Source organism: Heterodontus francisci, unplaced genomic scaffold, assembly GCF_036365525.1.
Source record: "Heterodontus francisci isolate sHetFra1 unplaced genomic scaffold, sHetFra1.hap1 HAP1_SCAFFOLD_59, whole genome shotgun sequence".
NCBI classification, from domain to species: Eukaryota; Metazoa; Chordata; class Chondrichthyes; order Heterodontiformes; family Heterodontidae; genus Heterodontus; species Heterodontus francisci.
The window spans coordinates 3,430,429-3,435,858 of NW_027140758.1; the positions used below are offsets into that span (position 1 = coordinate 3,430,429).

Consider the following 5,430-nt stretch of genomic DNA (forward strand, 5'->3'; position numbering starts at 1 on the left):
TGTTCAACACATCACTTTAAATCTATGCCCCCTGGTCACTGACCTCCCTACTAAGGTAAATAAACCCTTCCCATCCATTCTATCCCGAACCCTCACAATGTTGTACATTTCAATCAAATCTCCCCTCAGCCTCTTCTATTCCAAGGAGAACAACCCCAGTCTATCCAATCTTTCCTCATAGCTGCATTTTTCCAGTCCTGGCAACATCCTCGTAAATCTCCTCTGTAACCTCTCTAGTGCAATTACATCCTTTCTGGAATGAGGTGACCAGAACTGCACACAGAACTCAAGTTGTGGCCTAACTAATGATTGATACAGTTCCAGCATAACCTCCCTGCTCTTATGTTCTATACATCGGCTAATAAAGGAAAGGATTCCATAAGCCTTCTCAACCAACTTATCAACCTGTCCTGCTACTTTCAGGGATTTGTGGACATTCACTTCAAGGTCCCTCACTTCCTCTACACCTCTCAGCATTCACCCATTAATTGTGTCTTCCTTTGCTGTGTTTGACCTCACCAAAGGCATCACCTCACACTTCTCCAAGTTGAATTCCATTTGCCACTTTTCTGCCCACCTGACCAGTCCATTTCTCCAGCTCTACTAATGAGCATTTCACCACGTGCCTTGAGCTGAGTTACTCATCACAGAATTCCCACTATCTGATTTACTCTTGTAGCCAGAGTATGTATATGAATGGTCCAGTTAAGCTTTTGTCAATGGTAACCCCCAGGATGTTGATGCTGGGGGGATTCAGCGATGGTAATGCTGTTGAACGTCAAAGGGAGATGGTTACATTCTCTCTTGTTGGAGATGGTCATTGCCTGGTACTTATGTGGTGTGAATGTTACGTGCCACTTAGCAGGCCAAGCCTGAATGTTGTCCAGTTCTTGCTGCTTCTGGACACGGACTACTTCAGTATCCGAGATTTCCCGAATTTGTCCTTTTATGAAACCTTGGTCAGGACTCACTTGGAATATTGTATCCAGTCTTGGTCTCCTCACATGATGGGTGATATTGAGGCTTTGGAAAGGGTACAGAGGAGAGACATTCGACGAATTCCCAGTATAAGACATCTTGGTTATCAAGTTAGACTAAAAGAGTTGGGACCCTACACCTTAGAGAAACCTAGACTGAGGGGTGATCCGATTGAGGTTCATAAATAATGAAGGGTCCAATTTAGCATGGGAGAGGAGTCACAACTTGATATTGTCAAAGGCCAGATGGCACCCGGATCACATTAAATATCATTTTCAATGGTAGTTAAACTACCAGGATGGCCGAGTGGTTAAGGCGTTGGACTTAAGATCCAATAGACATGTGTCTGTGTGGGTTCAAACCCCACTCCTGGTATCTGTGCTAACAAAATGTTACTTATTCTGTCCCTGACTTTTGCCTTGCACCATCATCTCTTCTGTCATTTCATCACTCTTGCCTTCCAACTGATCACAGCTTCCTATTATTTGATCTGCCCCAGCACTGTTCCTTGGCTCTGCGCTTGCGTATAAACTGGTAAATCTTTAACTTAATCTCCTCTGTACCCTGACAATGATCTTCTCATCCTTCCTGGATTGTGGTTCCTCACAGGATCTGCTGCCTCTCCGACTCTCCTCCAGGTAACTGAAGGCCCTGAGCCTTGGTCTCGCTTTATACGCTAGCTGGTAGTTGATTCCTTGCAGGTCTGCCACCGCTCAGGAGAAGCTCAAGACCCATATCAAGCAAAGTATCAAGATGAATGTTAACAAAGGCTCCCTGGTGCAGAGCAAGGGACAGGGAGCCTCCGGCTCCTTCAAAATCAGCAAGAAGGAAAACCCAGGGAAAAGTGGGAAAGAAGGTGAAGAAACCAGCAGACAAGAAAGTGACAACAAAGAAAGTAACAGCCAAGAAAATGAGCAGCAAGGCGGCGGCAACGCCAAATAAGGCGGTGAAGAAAGCAGCGCTTCAGAAAAAGTCTCCTGCGAAGAAGGTCAAAAAAGGCAAGAGTGCGGCGGGCGGAAAGGCGCTGAAGAAAGTGCAGACATGGAAGAGCAAGGTCAAGCCGAAAGCAGCGAAGGCTCAGAAAGCAGGGTCTGGAAAGAAGTGAAAGAGCGCGGGAAACTTGTAAACATCTGAACACAAAGGCTCTTTTCGGAGCCACCCACATCTCTCAGGAAAGAGCTGATCCCCTGATCAAATGATCCCTGTCCCGGCCCCGCCTGCAGATTCCACATGGAAATGATTTGGAGTAAATCCAGGATCCCTGGTGACTCGCTGACATCCCCTCCACCCAGCCCTTTCCCCACTCTCTGTAATAAAACCGTAATATCCGGCCCTCACTCTGACTGGAGATGTGTTCGGTGCAGTCTCAGTTCACAAATTCAGGGGGAGAGTTTGTAAGACAGTAACACTGGCGGAGAAACCCCACCTCACAACTCAAACCCCAACACATGAGTTTCTCCAATTCAGCTGGAGTCGGGTGACAACAGGAGCTGGGATAGGCTGTGATCGGGAATGTTAGGAATGGATTTGTTCAGGGAGGAATGTACCTGGAATCTCCGAATATAATAGTTCCTTATTTCCCCAGATGACACATTCTGCAGTGAGAGTGAAAAGTCTCTTCACTGCTTCACATTTACTAATTGTTTGGTTCGAGATGAATAATGAGTCAGAGAGTAATGACAGGATCTGAAGCTTCTCTCACACCAGCCCTTGAATGACTCAGTGTGAAGTGTCCAATGTGTGAAGCTGCTGCCAGGGTTTGTCAATCTGAACAGTTTCAGCTCAGTTACTGGGGGCCTGGAATCCCCGCAGTTTGACTCTGTCTCTGATTGGTCACCCGCTTCTCAATCCAATTCTTAACCAATAGGAGAATCACATATAAGTAAATCAAAGCTCTCATTGGCTTAGATTTTCCAATTGGAAAAAGCCTGGCAATTCCAGAGCAGGAAGGAATTGAAGTGATGGAAAATTTCAATTTTCAGGCAACAATTTTAGAATCTCTCATTTTATGTTCTGTTTTACTGTATTTACCGTCACAAAATCCTGACGCGATTTTAGGAATCGTTTTCATTTGTCAATCTGTTAACTGTAAGCGGCGGGAGGAAGGTCCGGTTCAGCAATTTAAAACGGGACAAATATCAGCTTCCTCTCTGTAAAAGGAACAAATTAGCGACTAACCGCTTCTCACAGGCTTCTCGGGGACTGACGGAAACGAGCGGTTTCTGATCTTTTCTCCTGAAAGAGGCGGATAATGCTACAGGGAGCAATGAACTGCCCTTCACTTTCTGGCTGCTAATACACCCCTGACTTTAAACAGTTCAAACAGCGACTGATGCTTCTGCCGGAAAATGAGCAGATTCACCAGAATGATCCCGGTCCATCATGGCCAAAGACATCCAGCTGGCCCGCCGCATCCGCGGGGAACGCACCTAAAACCCAGCTTCAGTAACAAGTGTAACAAGGGCTCTTTTCAGAGCCACCAAATCAGCAAAGGAAAGAGCTGCCATCTCTGTTCATCATCAAACCCATTAGATTGGAGGGGCGGTCACATGGTTTCTGTTTTGTCACATCACTTTCCCGAAAGGCCTGTCGGACTGAGAGCTGATCTGGAATTTAGAAAGCAGCATTACCGGAGACTCATTGCTGCTCAGCACAATCTCAACCCCGCTCCTGGGATCCGTTAGCTGGCATTTGGGGAAAAGAAATGGATCCCAGTTTTATTTGGAAGGCATTAATGGAGCCGGGTCCATTCACATGAGGGTTATTTACAAACATTACCCAATGTTTACTTAAACTAATATTTGAATCCATTGGACATCAGTACACAGGATATGTAAGGCAGCTCGGTCACTCTGACTGAAGCCGCCAGTTCCCCGGCGCTGCAGACCCTGACACTGCGGGGAGAGAATCCCCGACTCTATCCCGCCGCCGGGGGAAACAGACAGCTCTGTGTCCGGAGAATAGGGAGGGCCAGGGGGAAGGCACATCTGAAAGCGCTGCAATGGACTCAGCTCCTGAGTGTGAACAACTCTCACTGATTCCGTCCTCTGGGAACAGTGCGGTCGAAACAGATCAGGTTAGGAGAGAAACACACAGCCCGAGAATGGCCTCTTTCTTCCTGCATTTACTCTGTTCTGGGAGCAGATTCTCATTGAGAAGCGGTGCTCAGATCACCAGAGAGAAAAAAAAAACACAATTCAAACTGTCTAAATGAAAAACAGAGAATTAACCAGGACACTTCCATTATTAAATGAATTCATCAGCTCCGAACCAGTTCCCGTTAAGTTACCGGGATAATCTCGGGATTTATCAAATCGAAGGCAGCGGGATTTATTAAATTGTTGATTCTGACACCCTGTAGTTCAGTTCTTCACTTAACTGGAGGGGGAGATGTGTGAGCAGAGAAACAGAGCGAAATCCAGAGAGGGAACTGAAAACACACCTGCACAGATGTGAAACAGGTCAATCCACTGTTACAATAACTCCATCACTGATTCCCTCCTGACAGTAACCAGTCCTTTCACAGAGACTGTGGGTGGCTCTGAAAAGAGCCTTTGGTTTATTAGATGACATTTTGGCCGCTTTACTTTTTCTGGGAGCTCTGAGCGCTGGTTTTCTTGGGCAGCAGCACGGCCTGGATATCAGGCAGCACCCCGCCCTGAGTGATAGTCACCCCTCCCAGCAGCTAGTTGAGCTCCTCGTCGTTGCGGACGGCCAGTTGCAGGTGTCTGGGGATGATGCGGCTCTTCTTGTCCCGGGCCGCATTGCCAGCCAGCTCGAGGATTTCAGCGGTCAGATACTCGAGCACAGCAGCCAGATAGACCGGGGCTCCGGCACCCACACGCTCAGCATAGTTACCCTTTCTCAGGAGCCTGTGAACACGGCCCACTGGGAACTGCAGGCCAGCCCGGGAGGAGCGAGACTTGGCCTTGGCCCGAGCTTTCCCGCCGGTCTTTCCTCTTCCAGACATTTCCACAATCTCACAAATACTTTCACAAAGAATGAATAATTTCCTTCGCATTGCTAGCACATCGCAGGCAGTTAGGATGGCTGAGCGGTCTAAGGCGCTGCGCTCAGGTCGCAGTCTCCATTGGAAGCGTGGGTTCGAATCCCACTTCTGGCAAGTTATGTTTTGACTGAACTGGAGGCGTTTGGGAGCAGCGGTGAAGAGCAAAGAGAAAGCAGGAAAGAACATGGACAAGCAAAATAACAATGGACCCAAAGATGTTGCATCAAAACATTCGATTAAGAGGCAACTTAGCAAACAGCAGGGCACAGAAAAGATCAAAAATGTAACCTTTGTATCGGGGTGCCAATATCCTTAATGAATACTTTACTGTTTTCCCGAATGAGAGGGTGATGCAGATATTGTTATTAAGGAGGAGGAGTGTGAAGTATTGGACGTGATAACTTAAGGAGAGAGGAAGTATAAATGGGATGAGCATCCTTGAA

At 47.2% G+C, this 5,430-nt stretch overlaps 2 non-coding genes across 2 annotated transcripts; both read left to right on the forward strand.

Annotated features, from left to right (window-relative positions):
- Positions 1–1,270: 1,270 nt before the first annotated feature.
- trnal-uaa (transfer RNA leucine (anticodon UAA)) lies at positions 1,271–1,353 on the forward strand. Its single transcript has one exon. It is a non-coding gene; the product is annotated as a tRNA-Leu (tRNA).
- Positions 1,354–5,018: 3,665 nt separating this feature from the next.
- trnal-cag (transfer RNA leucine (anticodon CAG)) lies at positions 5,019–5,101 on the forward strand. The gene has a single exon. It is a non-coding gene; the product is annotated as a tRNA-Leu (tRNA).
- The last annotated feature ends 329 nt before the right edge of the window (positions 5,102–5,430 follow it).